This window comes from Procambarus clarkii, chromosome 40 (assembly GCF_040958095.1).
Source record: "Procambarus clarkii isolate CNS0578487 chromosome 40, FALCON_Pclarkii_2.0, whole genome shotgun sequence".
In the NCBI taxonomy this organism is placed as follows: Eukaryota; Metazoa; Arthropoda; class Malacostraca; order Decapoda; family Cambaridae; genus Procambarus; species Procambarus clarkii.
In genome coordinates, this window is record NC_091189.1 from 4,397,843 (window position 1) to 4,421,634 (window position 23,792).

The 23,792-nt window shown below is 45.3% G+C and overlaps 5 non-coding genes across 5 annotated transcripts; all 5 read left to right on the forward strand.

Moving 5' to 3' along the window:
• Positions 1-5,371: 5,371 nt before the first annotated feature.
• On the forward strand, positions 5,372-5,497 carry LOC123758122 (small nucleolar RNA SNORA64/SNORA10 family). Its single transcript, XR_006772854.1, has one exon. It is a non-coding gene; the product is annotated as a small nucleolar RNA SNORA64/SNORA10 family (small nucleolar RNA).
• Positions 5,498-5,513: 16 nt separating this feature from the next.
• Positions 5,514-5,639, forward strand: LOC123758120 (small nucleolar RNA SNORA64/SNORA10 family). Its single transcript, XR_006772852.1, has one exon. It is a non-coding gene; the product is annotated as a small nucleolar RNA SNORA64/SNORA10 family (small nucleolar RNA).
• Positions 5,640-5,758: 119 nt separating this feature from the next.
• LOC123758124 (small nucleolar RNA SNORA64/SNORA10 family) lies at positions 5,759-5,864 on the forward strand. The gene has a single exon (XR_006772856.1). It is a non-coding gene; the product is annotated as a small nucleolar RNA SNORA64/SNORA10 family (small nucleolar RNA).
• A 100-nt stretch (positions 5,865-5,964) lies between these two features.
• On the forward strand, positions 5,965-6,090 carry LOC123758123 (small nucleolar RNA SNORA64/SNORA10 family). The gene has a single exon (XR_006772855.1). It is a non-coding gene; the product is annotated as a small nucleolar RNA SNORA64/SNORA10 family (small nucleolar RNA).
• Positions 6,091-6,127: 37 nt separating this feature from the next.
• LOC123758121 (small nucleolar RNA SNORA64/SNORA10 family) lies at positions 6,128-6,253 on the forward strand. The gene has a single exon (XR_006772853.1). It is a non-coding gene; the product is annotated as a small nucleolar RNA SNORA64/SNORA10 family (small nucleolar RNA).
• The last annotated feature ends 17,539 nt before the right edge of the window (positions 6,254-23,792 follow it).

A 23,792-nucleotide genomic window follows, 5' to 3' on the forward strand; every position in this document is an offset into this window, starting at 1 on the left:
GTGTAAGGAATCATTGAGAACCTTGCATGCCATATATGTCTGACCTATTCCCGAGCATAAGACTACAGTGTCGAGTCCATATCTTTTTTTATCTTTATTTAAGAATATACAATATAAATTACATATATATCTAGACAAACACAAGACGAAGTTTGATAAAAATTCAGATATATGCCCCAAACTATTCCCAGAGCTGAGAGGTATCAGCTACCAGGAACGGCTATTGAAATTAAACCTCAAGTCAATAGAAGAGTTAGGGGAGACATGTTTACCACCTACACAATTCTCAAGAGGAATTGACAGAGTAAATAAGACAAACTATTTTAGCATGAGTGGTATACAATGATGGGGACGCAGGTGGAAACTTATTACCCAAATGAGCCACAGGAATGTCACAAAGAATTTTTTGGTGCGAGAGTAGTTAAGAAATGGAATGTACTAGGATGTGAAGTGATGAACACAAACTCCATTTAAAGTTTCAAACGCAGATATAATAGAGCATAATAGGCTTAGAAACTAAATACAAAGTTTCAAGCGTAGATATAATAGAGCATAATAGGCTCAGAAACTTGTACACCACTTGGCTAACGGTTGAGAGGAGGGACCAAAGGGGCCGAACCTCAACCCCTGCAAGTACAACTAGGTGAGAACACATTTCTTCCGGCAGGTCACTGCAGTAACCGCACATCAGTTCAGCAGACTCATGCGAAATAAAAGGCTGCGGTGAGCATTGTTCTCACACCCGCCTGGGGTCTGGTAAGCTAGCAACACGGGGACACGCCCAAACCTCAGATACACGCAACTTGCAGTAACTTCTTCAGGTGACTATGTTAAAGTTTGACACTCGTTATGTGCTTAAAACTGACCATAGTTTTAAGAACCACATCTAAATAATATTCTTTGGGTGTGGGCTTCAGGAGACAGGTTCGGTGAGATATTAACTCTTTAGATCTGTACTCACCTAATTGTGCTTGCGGGGGTTGAGTTCTGGCTCTTTGGTCTCGCCTCTCAACTGTCAATTAATTGATGTATAGCTTCCTGAGCCTACTGGGCTCTATCATATCTACACTTGAAACTGTGTACGAAGTCTGCCGCCACCACATCACTTTCTAAAGAGTCGTGGTATATATGTATCTGTCTGTCTGTCTGTCTATATGAGTGTAAATCACAAAGAAATTAACGCCTGATGATTAAAGTGACAATGTATAACCACGAACAAAAATAAAGTAAATAAATTAGTGAAGTACTTTCTTGTTAATCAACACATCGTCAGAAGTATGAACAATACAATTATTAATAACATTAGTAGTGGTTTGTACAATACGGATCCATTTTATTTGATCAATTAAAACGCGACACAATAGGCTCCTTAATGCATAAGTTATCCCATTGGCGACGAGGCTTCCCGGACCCCGCGTACCGGTCAGTTCTTCATCCTTCCTTTTTACTGCCCATATCTCCCTCTACGGAGTTATAATGGCCATACTTTTTTGTTGATGTGCTGATTAACACGAAAACACGAAAGTGTTTAACTAGTTTCTTGTAATTTCTTTTCTATCATGGTTATATATATATATATATATATATATATATATATATATATATATATATATATATATATATATATATATATATATATATATATATATGTCGTACCTAGTAGCCAGAACGCCCTTCTCAGCCTACTATGCAAGGCCCGATTTGCCTAATAAGCCAAGTTTTCCTGAATTAATATATTTTCTCTAATTATTTTTTATGAAATGATAAAGCTACCCATTTTATTATGTATGAGGTCAATTTTTTTTTATTGGAGTTAAAAATATCGTAGATATATGACCGAACCTAACCAACCCTACCTAACCTAACCTAACCTATCTTTATAGGTTAGGTTACGTTAGGTAGCCGAAAAAGTTAGGTTAGGTTGTCGAAAAACAATTAATTCATGAAAACTTGGGTTATTAGGCAAATCGGGCCTTGCATAGTAGGCTGACAAGTTCGTTCTGGCTACTAGGTACGACATTATATATATATATATATATATATATATATATATATATATATATATATATATATATATATATATATATATATATTTATTTATTTATATATATATATATATATATATATATATATATATATATATATATATATATATATATGTGTGTGTGTGTGTGTGTGTGTGTGTGTGTGTGTGTGTGTGTGTTTACTAGTTGTGTTTTGCGGGGGTTGAGCTTTGCTCTTTCGGCCCGCCTCTCAACTGTCAATCAACTGTTTACTAACTATTTTTTTCCACACCACACACACACACCCCAGGAAGCAGCCCGTGACAGCTGACTAACTCCCAGGTACCTATTTACTGCTAGGTAACAGGGGCACTTAGGGTGAAAGAAACTTTGCCCATTTGTTTCTGCCTCGTGCGGGAATCGAACCCGCGCCACAGAATTACGAGTCCTGCGCGCTATCCACCAGGCTACGAGGCCCCCCAGATTGATGTATGTGTGTGTGTGTGTGTGTGTGTGTGTGTGTGTGTTTGCTATGCTAATCACGAAATGAGAAGGAAGGTGAAGAATGTATATCCAAGAGAATAGGCAGACAACGACAATGACAAATTCCTACAAGAGAAGTGGCTGGTTGTAATGGCTGTCACTGACAGCAGAGAGAGGCAATAGCATTGTTGTTGTTGAGGCCCATATTGAGTCGTTCTTAACCTGCTGATAACGTCTAGAAAAGTTTTTTCTTTGAAATGCAAATCTGTTCCAAGTGATCACGAGCTAAACAAAATAACAGTTGCAATTAGTTCATACCTGGAACTAATGTACCTTCCGTAATGCGAAATCAAGATGAACTTCAGAAAAAAATAAAATTTAACAGCTTTCTGGACAAGTTTATAGGGCACACCAATCCTGTCCAGCCTACCGAATACTTCAGTTGTGTTCTTTACACAGGTGGGGAAAGGAGTACACTTCTTTTGGCTTCTGTTAATAGGCTGAGAGCGTTCCACTCAAATAGGTCTGAGTAAGCCTTATTTTACGAGTTTTCCCCGAAACACGACCGGTCAGTTACAGATGTCAGTTTACTGTAAACATGGCACATGTAAGTCTGGCCTTTAGAAACCTTGAAACCGAGGCCTTGAGAACACTGTGCACAGATTATGTTAGACCAACCCTCGAGTATGCTGATCTCGCCTGGAATCCCATCCCTAAAGGAACAAACGAGATTACAAATATCCCAGAGATGTGCAACAAGGCTTCCATTGAACTCAGGAGATTGAGTTACAATGAGCGGCTGAGGGGAATTCCTGCCCGTTCTCTAGGGTTGTCACAACGAACAAAATACGGAGTGCTGGATGAACAAAGACTCAAGAGAGTGTATAATAACACCGTTAAACATGTTGTTGATTCCTGTTATAAATTAGCACATGGTGATCACGTTACCTCCATTTTTGTCGTGTGTTTATTGGTTCTGGCAGATCTGTCGCTTGAAGCCTCTCCTCGTAGCGCTTCATTTTGGACCCGGGAGCCATTTTCTAGGAAGTCTTGACTTATTCTCTATTTCATCCATGTTTGGATATAAACTTACAAATGCTGCATAATATAATTTACGTCGTACGTGTGTAGTGTATCTTTTTTTTGTTCTCTTCATACGTGAATTTGAGGGTAATCCCTAAACTGGTGTAGTGACAGTTTACTGTCCAGGTCCACTCATAAATATTTTTCCTCACAAGAGTTCTTTCAGTCTTTAAACATCTGTGGGCTGAATGTTGCAAGGTCTCACGCAGTCCTCACTCCAGTACGTGGCAGTCATCCTCACTGAATTCTATTTACCATATTTTCTTTTGCTAATATTCCCTAGGTCATATTGCCGTACATGTCAATGTTTCCGTCTTGCATACTTCATGGAAGCCTAGCATCATCTGCAGACATGTTCGAATAACTCTATATACATATACCTTCATGTTGTGTATATCTTCACGTTGTGTATACCTTCGTGTTGTGTATACCTTGATGTAGAACATACAAACACTTAGTGGAGTTAGTACCGAGCCTCGAGAGGACCTCCACAAGTGGCATTCAGGCCGTCGGGATCACTCCCTCTTAGCTCTCTCTCTCTTCATCCATTCTCTATGTTCAAATGGGGACTCAAATGTGTGGGGACTTTATCGCATGCCTTTTTCATGTCCAGATAGATGCACTCAGCCCAACTGTCTCTTTCCTGTCGTAACAACTGAGTTTGAGACATGATCTTCCTGATCGAACACCAACCCGTCTGGCGCTACGTGACTGATTTAGAGATGTTCCAACTTATTTATTTTTTTTACTTTTTAATGATTTGGCTACACTGGTATGTGTGTATTTACTATTTGTATTTACATCTGTAGAATTGAGCTATTAGCTCTTGGACCCCGCCTTTTAAACCAATCTATTTTCCTCTAATATCTCTACTACATATTTTTCTCTAACACACGCACCCACACACGCACCCTCGGTTGAGAGGCGGGACCAAAGAGCCAGAGCTCAACCCCCGCAAACACAACTAGGTGAGTACACACACACATTCACATCCTCGAGAAGCAGCCCGTAGCAGCTGTCTAACTCCCGGGTACCTATTTACTGCTAAGTGAACTGGATCATCAGGGTGAAAGAAACTCTGCCCATTTGTTTCAATCTCCGCCGGGGATTGAAATCGGGCCCTTAGGACTACGACCCCTGGGAACGGTGTTACACTCTCCCAGGGAGTGTTACACTCTCCCAGGGAGTGTAACACTCTCCCAGGGAGTGTAACACTCTCCCAGGGAGTGTAACACTCTCCCAGGGGAGTGTAACACTCTCCAGGGAGTGTAACACTCTCCCAGGGAGTGTAACACTCTCCCAGGGAGTGTAACACTCTCCCAGGGGAGTGTAACACTCTCCCAGGGAGTGTAACACTCTCCCAGGGGAGAGTAACACTCTCCCAGGGAGTGTAACACTCTCCCAGGAAGTGTAACACTCTCCCAGGGGAGTGTAACACTCTCCCAGGGAGTGTAACACTCTCCCAGGGAGTGTAACACTCTCCCAGGGGAGAGTAACACTCTCCCAGGGAGTGTAACACTCTCCCAGGGAGTGTAACACTCTCCCAGGGGAGTGTAACACTCTCCCAGGGAGTGTAACACTCTCCCAGGGGAGAGTAACACTCTCCCAGGGAGTGTAACACTCTCCCAGGGAGTGTAACACTCTCCCAGGGGAGAGTAACACTCTCCCAGGGAGTGTAACACTCTCCCAGGGAGTGTAACACTCTCCCAGGGGAGTGTAACACTCTCCCAGGGAGTGTAACACTCTCCCAGGGGAGAGTAACACTCTCCCAGGGAGTGTAACACTCTCCCAGGGAGTGTAACACTCTCCCAGGGGAGTGTAACACTCTCCCAGGGAGTGTAACACTCTCCCAGGGAGTGTAACACTCTCCCAGGGAGTGTAACACTCTCCCGGGGGAGTGTAACACTCTCCCAGGGAGTGTAACACTCTCCCAGGGAGTGTAACACTCTCCCAGGGGAGTGTAACACTCTCCCAGGGGAGTGTAACACTCTCCCAGGGAGTGTAACACTCTCCCAGGGAGTGTAACACTCTCCCAGGGAGTGTAACACTCTCCCAGGGAGTGTAACACTCTCCCAGGGGAGTGTAACACTCTCCCAGGGAGTGTAACACTCTCCCAGGGAGTGTAACACTCTCCCAGGGGAGTGTAACACTCTCCCAGGGGAGTGTAACACTCTCCCAGGGAGTGTAACACTCTCCCAGGGGAGTGTAACACTCTCCCAGGGGAGTGTAACACTCTCCCAGGGAGTGTAACACTCTCCCAGGGAGTGTAACACTCTCCCAGGGAGTGTAACACTCTCCCAGGGGAGTGTAACACTCTCCCAGGGGAGTGTAACACTCTCCCAGGGGAGTGTAACACTCTCCCAGGGGAGTGTAACACTCTCCCAGGGAGTGTAACACTCTCCCAGGGGAGTGTAACACTCTCCCAGGGAGTGTAACACTCTCCCAGGGAGTGTAACACTCTCCCAGGGGAGTGTAACACTCTCCCAGGGAGTGTAACACTCTCCCAGGGAGTGTAACACTCTCCCAGGGGAGTGTAACACTCTCCCAGGGAGTGTAACACTCTCCCAGGGGAGTGTAACACTCTCCCAGGGAGTGTAACACTCTCCCAGGGAGTGTAACACTCTCCCAGGGAGTGTAACACTCTCCCAGGGGAGTGTAACACTCTCCCAGGGAGTGTAACACTCTCCCAGGGAGTGTAACACTCTCCCAGGGGAGTGTAACACTCTCCCAGGGGAGTGTAACACTCCCAGGGGAGTGTAACACTCTCCCAGGGGAGTGTAACACTCTCCCAGGGGAGTGTAACACTCTCCCAGGGGAGTGTAACACTCTCCCAGTGAGTGTAACACTCTCCCAGTGAGTGTAACACTCTCCCAGGGGAGTGTAACACTCTCCCAGGGGAGTGTAACACTCTCCCAGGGGAGTATAACTCTCCCAGGGGAGTATAACACTCTCCCAGGGGAGTGTGGCGGCATATAAACACAGAAGTATGAGTCTTCTGATCAGGGGCAAAGAGTGAAGGCCAGGAGTGGTGTGCACTCCGTTGTGAGTGCTAAGTGCTACCCCGGGGGCAATGTTGCACTCATTGAACTCATTCCGTTGCAACTATGCCTCCATCACTGGGGCGGGGAGTTAGACAAAAAAATTGAAAACTGCGTGTGAGTGGATGTTTGTATCGTAGCGAGTGCCATTGTTCTGAGTGAAACTTTCTACTCGCTTAATGGCCAATACACAAAAAAATTAAATAAGTGTCCGAAGTGACAAAAAAATATATATCTAGGGCATAAAAAGCAGGAAATGAAAGACTGTGTTCTTGCACTTTGCAGGGAACACAAAGAGGCTGGGGAAACAATTTCCGTGTAGTCACGAAGCGCTGACGTGAGGCTGCGGGAGGGAGGCAACGCTGCGCCTTCCGCTAGAGGGCAGGCCTCTCCTCCTTGACAGGCAGGGCTCCCCGTCACTGACAGGTAGCACCCGTCACGGCTTGAGAGCCTCCCTGACAGGCAGAGTCCCCCGTCACTGACAGGTAGCACCCGTCAGAGCCTGAAAGCCTAGCCAACAAACTCACCCAAAGCTGGGAAGCCTTTATGAGTACGCCACAGCTTTCCAGTCCCAGATAATATGTACATGGGTGTGTGTGTGGTGGGAGGGGGAGAGGGACATAAAAAAACTAGCGACAATGGTACCCCAAAAGGCCACGTTACAGGAAGAAACTGGCCCTGAGTGTAAAACTATCCCGGTGCTGGCTAGGAGGGGCGGCGGCGGGGGGCTGGTGGATCAGGGGCGGCGCTTCCGTTTACGTGTTTAAAGTAACGTCATTCAATTAAGGTGGTACGGGCAAGCCTACAGGCGCGCGGGCGGCCGGGCGTGTGTGTGTGTGTGTGTGTGTGTGTGTGTGTGTTATATATATATATATATATATATATATATATATATATATATATATATATATATATATATATATATATATATATATATATATATATAATATATATATATATATATATATATATATTATATATATATATATATATATATATATATATATATATATATATATATATATATATATATATATATATATAAATGGGAAAAAGATCCTCGATGTTCTGATATGTAGGAATCTTAAACTAAATTTGCATCATATAAATGTGCGAATAAGACACTGGGATTTATATCAGGAAGAGTCACTAATGCAAGTAACTGTTATCCTGCAGCTTGTTATCGTGTCTTCGTTAGGCTCATACACACTATCAATTAAGCTTGAGCCACCGTACTATAGAAAGAAAATCAGTCATTATCAAAAGAAGGCGCCAGGCCAGGCTGGCAAAACTATGTAGCACAGAGAGAAAATAAATTATTGTAAAAGTTTGCAGAGAAAGATGGACAAAACTGAACACATCATTATAGAAACCTCCCGTATGAAGAGGGATAAACAAACTTCACTTCCCCTTATCTTGAAAGACGCAGATTAAGGAAGGGACATGAGGGAAATGTAAACATCAATGAAAAGGGTGTAACAAGACTGTGGTAAACACACCGTACAGGACAACACGCAATAATGGACACAAATGGAATACGGTTACATTCAGAAAATTGATAAAACGTAGTTTTCTAAATACGGTTGTATATTTAAGGAAAAGGTTTACAGGTAACATAATGTGGAAAGGTTTACAGGTAAGATAATAATGTCGCAGTGGTGTTTCGAGCGTAGGTTAGACAAATACAAGAGTGTATATGTGTGGGGTATTAACAGGAGGGGGGGGAGGCTGCCTTTACCTGTCCAGCAGGTCTTACGTTCAGCAGCCAGGCCCGTATCTTACATCAAACAGCCAGGTCCTGGCTTATTAATCAAGATCAAATGCTATTTAAATCTCAGGATTAGACATTTACACGCTCCGCATGAGCGATGCTAAGACATCGTGCAGCCGCATCTGCATAATAATGCGCGGCGACAATTGCCAGCCAGCGCGCTCCAGCGGGCCTCTGCTCCGGCGCACTTCCAGGTAACTTACTGCGCGTGTTAGTGTCCACCAGTCACCTAAACAGGAAGAGCCGCACGGCGCGAGTCATGTGGCGCGAGTGGCGCCGCGACCAGCACCAAATATTCCGGCAAGAGCGATCGCTGCGAGAGACGTTGAGAGCCGCTGGTGATGGTTTAGGTCTAGTTGAGTTCGGTTAAATAATTAAGGTCAAGGACTACACGATATCCTGAATGACTGCCAGATCACTGATCTGTGACGTGTTCAGCTGCCATTGGCTGAGCACTGCAACATGACTCAGGGAGTCACACATGCCATCCGGATTCTCAACCTAGTGTCCACCGGACGGACGCCGTTCGAGTTATTAATAGTGGCCGTCTCACGCCGCAGCACACACTCGGAAAACGTTCACAGCTCAAGGTTCCTGGTGAGAACTTGGGGAGTATATAACGAGGGAGGCGAGGGCCGAACCACACAGACGCTGTGGAGTGGCGAGTGTGTCAATAGCTCACCCTACCAACAATCTTGGACCAATTGGTGTGACGTTGCAACCTACCCGCACAAGGTCAGGTTACCTCTCCTCTCGTACCTGTGTGTTACGTAAAGCATTGTGTTGACCAGACCACACACTAGAAGGTGAAGGGACGACGACGTTTCGGTCCGTCCTGGACCATTCTCAAGTCGCTTGTGACTGCAGTATTGACTAAAGCATTGTGCTTTTCGCTTCTCGAAAGTGAGCATTTAGAAACGGCTGTACACTCGCAGCTTGTGCCGTGCTGCCTCAGATGTGTCGACGGTACAGCCAGGTGACGTTTAAAGTGAATATGTTTCGGTGTACATATAATCATAGAAACAATTACATAAATAAAAGCGTGTGTAAATGACAGTGCAAGGGCGCGGGTGAGCAATGTGAAACGCTTTATACATTATATTTCGTTTTCAAAATATAAAGCTAATTGAATGGAAATCTTTTTAACTTTGAATTACACAGGTGTTACTCTCCAAACACACAGGTGATGCTCTCCAAACACACAGGTGTTGCTCTCCAAACATACAGGTGCTGCTCTCCAAACACACAGGTGCTACTCTCCAAACACACCGGTGTTACTCTCCAAACACACAAGCGATACTCTCCAAACACACAAGTGATACTCTCCAAACACACAAGTGATACTCTCCAAACACACAGGTGTCACTCTCCAAACACACAAGTGATACTCTCCAAACACACAGGTGCTACTCTCCAAACACACAAGTGATACTCTCCAAACACACAGGTGCTACTCTCCAAACACACAAGTGATACTCTCCAAACACACAAGTGATACTCTCCAAACACACAGGTGCTACTCTCCAAACACACAAGTGATACTCTCCAAACACACAGGTGATACTCTCCAAACACACAAGTGATACTCTCCAAACACACAAGTGATACTCTCCAAACACACAGGTGCTACTCTCCAAACACACAGGTGCTGCTCTCTCCAAACACACAAGTGATACTCTCCAAACACACAAGTGATACTCTCCAAACACACAGGTGCTACTCTCCAAACACACAGGTGCTACTCTCCAAACACACAAGTGATACTCTCCAAACACACAAGTGATACTCTCCAAACACACAAGTGATACTCTCCAAACACACAGGTGCTACTCTCCAAACACACAGGTGCTACTCTCCAAACACACAAGTGATACTCTCCAAACACACAAGTGATACTCTCCAAACACACAAGTGATGCTCTCCAAACACACAAGTGATACTCTCCAAACACACAGGTGCTACTCTCCAAACACACATGTGATACTCTCCAAACACACAGGTGCTACTCTCCAAACACACAGGTGCTACTCTCCAAACACACAGGTGTTACTCTCCAAACACACAAGTGATACTCACCAAACACACAGGTGCTACTCTCCAAACACACAGGTGCTACTCTCCAAACACACAGGTGCTACTCTCCAAACACACAGGTGCTACTCTCCAAACACACAGGTGCTACTCTCCAAACACACAGGTGCTGCTCTCCAAACACACAAGTGATACTCTCCAAACACACAAGTGATACTCTCCAAACACACAAGTGATACTCTCCAAACACACAGGTGCTACTCTCCAAACACACAGGTGCTGCTCTCTCCAAACACACAAGTGATACTCTCCAAACACACAGGTGCTACTCTCCAAACACACAGGTGCTACTCTCCAAACACACAGGTGCTGCTCTCTCCAAACACACAAGTGATACTCTCCAAACACACAGGTGCTACTCTCCAAACACACAGGTGCTACTCTCCAAACACACAGGTGCTACTCTCCAAACACACAGGTGCTACTCTCCAAACACACAGGTGCTACTCTCCAAACACACAGGTGCTACTCTCCAAACACACAGGTGCTGCTCTCTCCAAACACACAAGTGATACTCTCCAAACACACAGGTGCTGCTCTCCAAACACACAGGTGCTACTCTCCAAACACACAGGTGCTACTCTCCAAACACACAGGTGCTGCTCTCCAAACACACAGGTGCTGCTCTCCAAACACACAGGTGCTACTCTCTAAACACACAGGTGCTACTCTCCAAACACACAGGTGCTACTCTCCAAACACACAGGTGCTGCTCTCTCCAAACACACAAGTGATACTCTCCAAACACACAGGTGCTACTCTCCAAACACACAGGTGCTGCTCTCCAAACACACAGGTGCTACTCTCCAAACACACAGGTGCTGCTCTCCAAACACACAGGTGCTGCTCTCCAAACACACAGGTGCTACTCTCTAAACATACAAGTGATACTCTCCAAACACACAAGTGATACTCACCAAACACATGTTAGCGCCTCAACCTGTCCACCTTACAGAACGTCGCATTTTGACGTATAGTCCTCCTAAGGCCAAACATTGTCGTACTAGAAAATGGTAGCGGGCCGCAAATTTGACATACACTCTCCCGTTTTCTATTTTGGGTCCTCTGGTAGGTTAGGCTAAGGGCACGTTAGTACGGCAGTTTCTTGACGTTGGAAAATCCTGGTCGGACGGGCTGGGCAGCCAGTGAGGTGGTCTCACCGACACACGCCTGGACGTGTCCGGCCTACGTGATGGACTGACAGCTCATCAATCATTGTCTTCCTTATAAGGTGCAATTATGTCTTGAGATGGGTTAAGTACACAAGTCTTGTTGGATCTATCTTACGCAGGGAGGCGCGCACATTAGGGTGTGTCTAGGGGGGGGGGGGTCCTCGCGGCTGAGTGGACAGTGCTCTTGGCTCGTAGTCCTAAGGGCCCGGGCTCTATCCCCGGCAGAGGCAGAAACAAATGGGCAGAGTTTCTTTCGCCCTAGTGCGCCTGTTCAGCTAGCAGTATGTTATACTCAAATTCTATGTCAGTTGAAATGTAACCAATCACAGGCAAGTAGGCCTCTGACGTCATGCCAGACAGAGGAGCATCAAGCCATGCTCCCAGCAGCCTCAGTTATCCTCACAGACTCAGAGTAGGTGGACCTCGGCTGGCCAGATATATACCTTGTTGTCTCGGTCAATAAATATATACAGAAGCGACTACTGTGTCTACATTAAACCCGAACAAGGCAAACGAATAAGTAAATAGGTACCTGGGAGTTAGACAGGTGCTACGGGCTGTTTCTTGGGAGATGTGTGCGTGTAAGAGAAATATATGTGGTAGACATAATAGAGGAAAACTAAATTGGTTAGAAAGGCGAGGTCCAAGAACTAATGGCTCGATTCTGCAGATAAAAATAGTAAATTCACACACACACACACACACACACACACATATACACACACACAGTGTGTCTGGAAAATGTTCAAAGGTTTGCCACCAGACTAGTACCCGAACTGAGGGTTATGAGCTACGGGGAGAGACTACGGGAATTAAACCTCACGTCACTGGGAGACAGAAGAGTTAGGGGGGGGACATGATCACCACATACAAGATTCTCAAAGAAATTGATAGGGTAAATAAAGACAGACTATTTAACCCCAGGAGCACATGCACTAGGGGACACAGGTGGAAATTGAGTACCCAAATGAGCCACAGAGATATTAGAAAGAATTTGTTCAGTGTCAGAGTAGTAGACAAATGGAATGCATTGGAAAGTGATGTGGTGGAGGCAGACTCCATACACAGTTTCAAGTATAGATATGATAGAGCCCAATAGGTCCGGGAACGTGTACACCTGTTGATTGACAATTGAGAGGCGGGACCAAAGAGCCAGAGCTCAACCCCCGCAAGCACAACTAGATAAGTGCACACACACACACATGGGTGGAAACTGGAAACTCAGATGAGTCACAGAGATGTTAGGAAGTTTTCTTTTAGCGTGAGAATAGTGGAAAAATGGAATGCGCTTGGGGAACAGGTTGTGGAAGCAAATACTATTCATACTTTTAAAACTAGGTACGATAGGGAAATGGGACAGGAGTCATTGCTGTAAACAACCGATTGCTGGAAAGGCGGGATCCAAGAGTCAATGCTCGATCCTGCAAGCACAAATAGGTGAGTACACACACACACACATACACACACCTTTTCGAGTGTTTAATCCATAAAAACAATTTCTCTTACGTAGTTTTCGTCCTCACTTATGACATTATATGAACCAACTTCACGATGGCGTTCTTGATGCATCTCTGATTTGCTTGTGTGTTTAAGTTCCATTAATTCTCACTAATTTTATTGTTCATAAATTAGAGCATTGTTTATTTTCTCTGTTGATCTTCCTTAGAATATTTTAGTCACTGCCTCAGTCTTTCCTCTTAGCTCAATCCCCTCACCTCAGGCACAGTCCTTGTTGCATATATCAGAACTTTCACTCTTTTTCGTGTTCGAGTAATTTTCAGTTGGGTCATCCAAGCCGCAGTTCGGCATTACTTGCCCTTGTACTCACCTAGTTGTATTCAACTACTTGTGCTTGTGGAGGGGACGGGTGAGCTCTTTGGTCCCGCCTCTCAACTGTCAATCAACTAGTGAGAAATGTACATTTTACAATGTTTGACATCCTCGTGGCTCATGCAGTACCGTGTTGGGCATTTTGAATTCATGCAGTACTTTGAATTCTCTTGGAAGTACACAGAGAATCCTCTTATTGCTGGCCACGGTGCTCATGTAAGTCCTCCTCCCAAAATAGTTATGACCACGTGTCTTGCTCCAGGGGGGGGGGAGGTGTGTCCTGAGCACAAAGTGTATCAACAGGACATTACACACCTTAGCTGAGGGGTGAGAAGTGTCGCCAGGCTTGTCTTCTACCTTGTCTTCGTCTTGCTTAGTTAACTTGCTGACTTCTAACTTGTCTTCTCAGGCTGGCCCTGAGAAATGATGTGTTATATCTTGGTGAGAGATGTTATCATTCTGGTGGCCCCTGTGAACTAATAGGAATGAGTTATTGATGAGAAATGTGTCCCACTCGAGGTCTTGTGAACTGGTCACTTACGACTGCAGCAATATTACCAGCTAAACATCCCGTCGACCGTGGGAGCTGAACTTCCAGGTGACTGCCAAACTCTTGGGCGGAGAAGTTATGCCAGTTTTATAGATGCTGCGACTAATTCATTATTCAGGTAATGCACAACTCTGCCATGAAACAAGCGAGTCAAGATCTTCTGGTCAATAGTAACATTTGTGCCGCCTGAGTGGGAAATAATTATTTCTGACATTTAAGATAAATATAAGAGTCAAATAATATGTTGTGCTAGTTAATCAGTTGGTGTGAGATTACACTTGAGTTTCAACTTTAGCCAACACCTATGTTGACTTCAGTGCTGCACAGGCAGGAGGAGCTGCCAATCACCGGGAAGCAGCCAAGTCACGTAAATACAGAGACCTTGAGCACCACTACAGTTTTGTCCCCATTGCCTCAGAGACACTTGGTGCCAGGGGAAAGTGCTGCAAGTTTTTTGAAGGAGCTGGTGTCCAAGCTAATTGAAACAACTAGATACCCTAGAGCCACCAGTTTTCTCTTTCAGCGCCTTAATGTGGCGATCCAGAGAGGAAATGCTCACTGCATCCATGGTTCCTGCCCGCCATCTGAGGAGCTGGAGGAGCTCTGCAACCTGTGACAAGTAGCCTTGTACCTTGCATATAATCAGTGTTGTAACCCTTTTTGTGGAATGAAATGTTAAAATACAGTTAGATATATATACACACATACAAAAAGAATAGGGTTGGTAGGAGAAGAAAATATCAAAGTGTTCGGTGAGGCTCCACAAGGTCTTCTCTGAGTACTCTTTATTTTCTTCTCCGAGGCTATGGGTCCCTACACTTGCACCAGAGGTGGTACCCCTTTTAGGCATTTAAATATATATATATATATATATATATATATATATATATATATATATATATATATATATATATATATATATGTATATATATATATATATATATATATATATATATATATATATATATATATATATATATATATATACCCCCACTGCCTCAAAGAAGGGAACACAGAGCATTCAGAGAAAAACTTGCCATTTAACTCTGAATACATATGAGTGTTCGCTTCTCCTATCACCCCCCCTTTTTTTATGGTGTACACTTTATTATGCAAGGTTATACAGTTACATATCTGAGTTATACAAAAAATTAACATTGAGAGGACACAAGAAAAAGTTCGCTTCCTAGAGGCTGTAGATTTCCTCGAACTCCTCCGACAACCCGTTCTCACACTTTCGTATAGTCAATATTGACTTATTAAATACGTGCATATGTGACATACTAAACATACTAGTTTATCTTGAAAAGCTTCATAGAAAACACCGACCTTACCTAACCTTCTTAGTATGTTAAGATAAGCATCTTATTGCTTCGTAATTACAATTATTACTTAACCTATTATAGATATATTAACTTATATAGATATATAATTACAATTATTACTTAACCTATTATAGATATAGGTTAAGTAATAATTGTAATTACGAAGCAATAAGATGCTTATCTTAACATACTAAGAAGGTTAGGTAAGGTCGGTGTTTTCTATGAAGCTTTTCAAGGTAAACTAGTATGTTTAGTATGTCACATATGCGCGTATTTAATAAGTCAATATTGACTGTAATAAAGTGCGAGAACGGGTTGCCTCCGACGCCGGGAAGGAACCGAGGATGCAGCGGGCATTCCCCCTCTGGATCGCGACACTGAGGCGCTGAAAGAGAAAACTTGCCGCTCTAGGTTCTCTTGTAGTGTCAATGAGCTTGGAACCAAGATCCTTAAGAAACCTTCTTGCACTCTCTCCCCATGGGCCTAGGGTCTCAGACCCTATTGGAACGAAGTTGTACCGATGATCTAATTGCCTGTACTTGGCTGACTTGTGTCTTTCTCTGTGTGTCGCCGCGGCTCCTGCTGTGCCGGCAGAGAGGTTGATGTATGTGGTTGCCAGGGTGGATACACAAGTATAGTCCCATGCCAACTGTCTGCCACCCTTTCACGGGCGCAGTGTGATTCCGTCTGGTCGGCCGGCAAAGCTAACAGAGTCACGGTTCAGTAGGTTGCGGGGCTCTCTCCGCTGGACACTGAGCAGAGGCAAGGCTTCTTTTAATGATGTCATTGACTTCGTCGTGTCTAGTGTGCCAACCACCAGATTTTCCAGTGCAGGCCATGCAATCCCTATTCGTCAGCATCTGCCTCGCCGCAAATATACCTATGAACAGTGTGGATAGGGGCAGCAAGACGGAGACCGACTGCAATACGGAGCTCCTGCGGATCAAGACGTGTGCCTGTCGCAGACATAAGGACTGCCAAAAGGAAGTCCCCTGCATGGGGACTTCCATGCAGGGGACCTCCTCTGCATGGAAGTGCCTCCACACGCTGTGAGGCGTGTGACGCACGATCACACGCTGTGAGGCGTGTGATCGTGCACGCCTCACAGCTGTGAGGCGTGCACGATCACTGGGGGTTGTTGCTGCCTCCAGCAAAGCTGTGGCTGCTTTGTCTACAATGAGGCTGTCCCAACTGGATTGTTTCTTGGCTTTCGGCATGGCTGGTCTGAGTGCTGGGTCTGCCATGGCACCCCATTTCGTGTTGCATTCGGTGTAGTGGGGGTCCTGTATCCCCGCTACATCACTCAGGGTGTCAGGTAGAATTTCCTTAACCAGGTCATCTGATGCTGAGGAGGAAGACAGGAAGGCTGGGACAGCAATTTGGGTGGCGGTGCGGACACCCAAGCCACCGAGCCTGACAGGAAGAGTGGCTTGTTTCCACTGGCATTCGTTGAGGGAGAGGTTAACAACTTTTTCTAGCATGGTCTTCAGTAAGAGGTTATACTCTTCAAGCTTTCTATTGTTGTAAGATGGGGCGCACCTCAGAAAGTAGGTTACCCTCGGAAGGGATAGGCATTTGGTGAGGAGATAAAAAGCATCGTGGGCATCGATGTCACCTATTCTGTCTTCCATCCTCCTAAGGTCTGTGATTTTCTTGTCAAGGATCTCCTCAATGGCGTTAGACCCAAGGGCGGTTCCAAGGAGGGTGCTGTTCTCAGCCCTAATGACATGGGCTCCAGGCAAGGCAGACCTTATTCTAGCTACGATGTCTGGGTTGGAGGAGACTACTTCACACTTGGAAGGGTTCAGGACAAGACCCAGGCTTACTTCTTGCTCCCTTATTTTCCTGATATCAGCCAAGAGGTGGTCTACGGTGCCAGCTATAGTGCCATCATCCAAAAACCAGATGTTGAACTCGCTGGACAAGCTTTCTGTGATTTCTTTTAAGACTAAGCAGAAGAGAAGGGGAGCAAGAGGATCACCTTGCTGAACACCTTCACATGATCTGATTTCATGTTATATATATATATATATATATATATATATATATATATATATATATATATATATATATATATGCAGAATAACCACATATGAAAAATAGAAAATGCTTAACGCGTTTTCGGCTAATTCGCCTTCATCAGAGCAAAGTTGATTCTACTTTGCTCTGATGAAGGCGAATTAGCCGAAAACGCGTTAAGCATTTTCTATTTTTCATATGTGGTTATTCTGCATACTTGGATCAGTGTTTTTGTGATCATTGTTGCATATATATATATATATATATATAACATGGTCTGGTTATATATATATATATATATATATATATATATATAACATGGTCTGGTTATATATATATATATATGGTATATACATGTATATATATAATATATATATATTATATATGGTATATATATGGTCTGGTATGTCGTAAATCACAGGGTAAAATTGCAAGACATGAAGAAGTCAACGACATCATCAAGAGGAGCCTCGCCACAGCCCGCTGCCCGGCACAAAGAGAACCACACTTATCCAGACCTAACGACCCTCAGAAGCGCCCTGATGGGGTCACCTTGCTACCTTGGAAGGATGGTAAGCAAGTGGTATGGGACTACATGTGCGCTGCCACACTGGCCAGTACCTACCTCCACTACAGCACACGTGAAAGCGGTGGTGCTGCTTCTTTCAGGGAATCGCAGAAAATTATTAAATACAGAGGTCTAGCACACTGCTACAGCTTTGTTCCGATCGGCTCGGAGACCCTCGGTTCGTGGGGAAAATGTGCATTGAAGTTCCTGAAGGAATTGGGGGACAAATTGATCAGCGCTACAAAAGACCAGAGAGCAAAAAGTTTCTTGTTCCAGCGCCTCAGTGTTGCGATTCAGAGGGGAAATGCCTGTTGCGTCTTGGGCACAAGTCCAACTTCAGAGGAATTCGAAGAAGTGTTTGACTTGCAACAATGATCGAACCCGTCTGTGACATTCATCAATGTTTCCCATTGTTGTGTTTTTCAAGAGATCCATAACCTTTAAGCACCTTTTTGCATTATTATTTTTGTATCAACCCATGTATATCTTGTAACCATCAAATGCATAATAAAGCACAAAAAATATTTAAGGAAGGGGGTGGTAGGAGAAAAGCACACAGAAACTGTATTGGAGGGGATCTAAACATTCCCTCTAATGCGTTATGCGTGGTTTCCTCCGAGGCTATGGGTCCCCCTTCTTCCAGCTAGAGGTGGTACTCCCTTCCATATTTAAAAAAAATATATATATATATATATAAATTTGTGAGGGTACCACCTCTGGTGCCAATGTGGGGACCCATAGCCTCGGAGAAGAAAATAAAAAGTATTCAGAGGAGACCTTGTGGTTTCTCACTTAACACTAATATTATCTTCTCCTACCACCCCCATTCTTTTGTATGTACACATATATATTTACTTTATTTGAACTTTGTTACAAAAAAGGAGTTACATATGGGTTACAAAGATGGTTATCATAGGTTGTCGAGTTCCTCCAGCTCCTCAGATGGCGGGCAGGAACCCTGGATGCAGTGCGCATTTCCCCTCTGTATCGCCACACTGAGGCGCTGGAAAAGAAAGCTTGCAGCTCTTGGGTCCCTTGTTGTTTCAATGAGCCTAGAACCCAGTTCCTTCAAAAAACTGTATATATATATATATTATATATATATAATATATATATATATATATATATATATATATATATATATATATATATATATATATATATATATATATATTTGAATATACAGTACTATATAAATTAATTCAACCTTATTCACCACGCATACGACGAGAACAATTAGGTGGGCTTCCGGTGATTGTGTTTAGCCTATTAATCTTGTAGCATTGTGAGGTGGTGGTAACGAGGTGACAAGTGGCACCTTCCTTGTTGGCACTCGTTCACACTGTTCCTTGATGCTGTGACTGCTGATTTCTCTCTCACTTGATGCTGATTTGTTTCTCCCTTTGATACTTGCTTTATACTTGTTTTACTGTATTATTAATAACATAAAAAGGTTTTAGTAATTAAAATGGTGGTTGCTGTATTATTAATAATAAACATCGGTTGAGCATATTATTCATAATAAACATTTGTTTCTTTCTGTATTAATAGAGGAGGTACCAGGCTTAGCTTAGGTGATGGAGGCCACATCTGTTCACACTATTCATCCCTGTAACCCTCTACACTACACGCAGCTTTCAATACTGTAATGATCTACAGTGCACACGGTCATCCACATTACTGTAACCATCATCACTGTCTTCATCACTGAAGACAGTCAGTGATGAAGACAGTGTCTTCTAATCTTCACGTCCAGGGCACCGCCGTGTGACGCATCTACACCCATCATCATTATTACCGTCCCTACCCTTCACCACCGTCTCTACCCTTCACCACCGTCTCTACCCTTCACCGTCTTCCCTACCCTTCACCACCGTCTCTACCCTTCACCACCTTCCCTACCCTTCACCACCGTCTCTACCCTTCACCACCGTCTCTACCCTTCACCACCGTCTCTACCCTTCACCGCCTTCCCTACCCTTCACCACCGTCTCTACCCTTCACCACCGTCTCTACCCTTCACCACCTTCCCTACCCTTCACCACCGTCTCTACCCTTCACCACCGTCTCTACCCTTCACCACCTTCCCTACCCTTCACCACCGTCTCTACCCTTCACCACCGTCTCTACCCTTCACCACCTTCCCTACCCTTCACCACCGTCTCTACCCTTCACCACCGTCTCTACCCTTCACCACCTTCCCTACCCTTCACCACCGTCTCTACCCTTCACCACCGTCTCTACCCTTCACCACCTTCCCTACCCTTCACCACCGTCTCTACTCTTCACCGTCTTCCCTACCCTTCACCACCGTCTCTACCCTTCACCACCGTCTCTACCCTTCACCGTCTTCCCTACCCTTCACCACCGTCTCTACCCTTCACCACCTTCCCTACCCTTCACCACCGTCTCTACCCTTCACCGTCTTCCCTACCCTTCACCACCGTCTCTACCCTTCACCACCGTCTCTACCCTTCACCGTCTTCCCTACCCTTCACCACCGTCTCTACCCTTCACCGCCTTCCTTACCCTTCACCACCGTCTCTACCCTTCACCGCCTTCCTTACCCTTCACCACCGTCTCTACCCTTCACCGTCTTCCCTACCCTTCACCACCGTCTCTACCCTTCACCGTCTTCCCTACCCTTCACCACCGTCTCTACCCTTCACCGTCTTCCCTACCCTTCACCACCGTCTCTACCCTTCACCGTCTTCCTTACCCTTCACCAACGTCTCTACCCTTCACCGTCTTCCCTACCCTTCACCACCGTCTCTACCCTTCACCGTCTTCCTTACCCTTCACCAACGTCTCTACCCTTCACCGTCTTCCCTACCCTTCACCAACGTCTCTACCCTTCACCGTCTTCCCTACCCTTCACCACCGTCTCTACCCTTCACCACCGTCTCTACCCTTCACCGTCTTCCCTACCCTTCACCACCGTCTCTACCCTTCACCGCCTTCCTTACCCTTCACCACCGTCTCTACCCTTCACCGCCTTCCTTACCCTTCACCACCGTCTCTACCCTTCACCGTCTTCCCTACCCTTCACCACCGTCTCTACCCTTCACCGTCTTCCCTACCCTTCACCACCGTCTCTACCCTTCACCGTCTTCCCTACCCTTCACCACCGTCTCTACCCTTCACCGTCTTCCTTACCCTTCACCAACGTCTCTACCCTTCACCGTCTTCCCTACCCTTCACCACCGTCTCTACCCTTCACCGTCTTCCTTACCCTTCACCAACGTCTCTACCCTTCACCGTCTTCCCTACCCTTCACCAACGTCTCTACCCTTCACCGTCTTCCCTACCCTTCACCACCGTCTCTACCCTTCACCGCCTTCCCTACCCTTCACCACCGTCTCTACCCTTCACCGTCTTCCTTACCCTTCACCACCGTCTCTACCCTTCACCGTCTTCCCTACCCTTCACCGTCTTCCTTACCCTTCACCACCGTCTCTACCCTTCACCGTCTTCCCTACCCTTCACCACCTTCCTTACCCTTCACCACCTTCCCTGCCCTTGATCAATTTCCTACCCTCCATTATCTTCTCTCTCTCTACCATCTTCCCTACCCTTCACCATCTTCCTTACCCTTCACCGACATCCCTACCCTTCACCGCCTTCCCTGCCCTTGACCAATTTCCTACCCTCCATTATCTTCTCTCTCTCTCTACCACCTTCCCTACCCTTCACCATCTTCCCTACCCTTCACCACCTTCCCTACCCTTCACCATCTTCCCTACCCTTCACCACCTTCACTACTCTCCACTTTTCCTTCATCGCTAAAACTGTCTTCACTACATACTGCCCTCAGTAATAATCTATATAAAGTAAACTAACATTAAATCATATAGCAAATAATATGATGGATGAATGATAGTAAGGATGGAGTCTGGCATTAGCGAGACTGGATATTGGTACCATTTGCCTTCATACTACTTGGGTTGACGGTAGAGCGACGGTCTCGCTGCATGCAGGTCGGCGTTCAATCCCCGACGGGCCGAGTGGCTGAGTCCTTCCCCCCCGTCCCATCCCACACTCTTATTTTGGGCTGATTTTGCGAGTCGTTTTAATTTTTAGTACATTAGTTTTTGGTATTAAGGGATTATAGGTCAAAGTTCCATGTACTACTGAGGTGGACGGGTCGTGTCATTTAACGCCAGAGAGGGCCGCATCGGGATGGACCCCGGCGCGCCTATGACCATCCCCTGTCACCCTGCAGAGTCTGATGAGGCTACCCGCAATTGTTGTTGTTTTAAATTCAGCTATTCGGAACAAAACGTTCCAAGCAGCACGGACTATGGTGAGCCCGCTGTACTCACCTGGCACAGGAGATATGCTGCTAACCGCAAGCGTCTGACTTCCAACCACGAAAAGATAAAGAGCCAAATACACAAACATAATTTTTTATAGCTATAGATTAATAAACATTTGTTGCAAGCAAAACTGCATCTAATACTTTCCTCATAATAATGACGATCTTAACTATTCTTTATTACAGAACCTTAAAGATGTACTTCCTCCATGCTGTGGCGATGCTGCTGCTGGTCTCCCTGGCCCTGGTCGTATACGCTACGCCTTTGATTGGGTTCGGCCGTGGTCGTGGACGCTTCAGGCCATTCGGTGTTGGCACCCGCGAGTACCCGGACCCCTACGCCTTCGTCAGACCAGAGTTCTCTAGGGCCTTCCCTGTCTACCCCAACTTCATCACTGGAATCGGACGTTGAGACAGTCCTGGAAGTCTTCCTGGACATTGAGGCAGTCCTGGAGGCCAATCTGGACGCTGAAGCAGTTCTAGAAGTCCTCCTAGATGTTGAGGCAGTCTTGAACATCTTCTTGGACGCCGGTGGCAGTCTTGGAAGTCATTCAGGATGCCCGTGACGTTGCTGGAAGTCCTCCTGGACGCTGCGACAGTTCTCGACGCCCTCCTGAAATGCCTCCAATGAGGCATTAGAAAAATGAGCAACAACGTGACATTTGACCTGCAGACATCAGAACTTCTATGTACTTCATCTTGATCAGTCTTAATCATTCCAGAATGATATCATTACAATCCTCCCCATCCTTGTGAGTGTTAGTAAGGGCCGGACGGCTTAACACCCTTCGTCATCCTTGTGGGTCAAAGTGTGCGCCACATGGCATCAGCATGCCTAGTGATCCTGGCTAGTTTGAGTGCTAGACGGCTCAACCTATTTAGCCATCCTGACGAGTATGAATGTCAGATGGTTCATCATAGCTAGTGATATTGATGGGCATGAGTGCCACATAGTTGAGCATGTCTAACAGCTCAACATTGAGCATCACCCTTATCACCACCTCACCCTGGGAGCCAGATAGTTGAACGTTACATCATCAACCTGAGAGCGGGAGCCAGATAGCTCAACATTGCATCATCAACCTGACAGTGACGAGGCTACCAGCTGGCATGCTGCCATTAATGGCAGCTGGCCGCTGCCATTACACACAAACAGGAAGGAAGTGTTGCAGAGTCAAGAGCAAAATGCACGTATTGTCTCGCGACTGGTGACATATACACGGACTTTAGTCTAGTCAAGAGGCATTCAAATGACCCTTGCCCTTATATGCTTCTCGCAGTTCGTACCACTAAACCCCAGTGAACAGTGGCGCTGGAGCTGCAGTCAGATCATATGCTGCAGATGCCAATACCGTTGGTGTATCACCAATCCTGAGGAGTAGTAGCCTAGAATAAATTAGCAGCGTAAAATAATTGAACAGCCTAGTATAAATTAGCAGCTTAGTATAAATTAGCAGCCTAGTATAAATTAGCAGCCTAGTATAAATTAGCAGCCTAGTATAAATTAGCAGCCTAGTATAAATTAGCAGCCTAGTATAAATTAG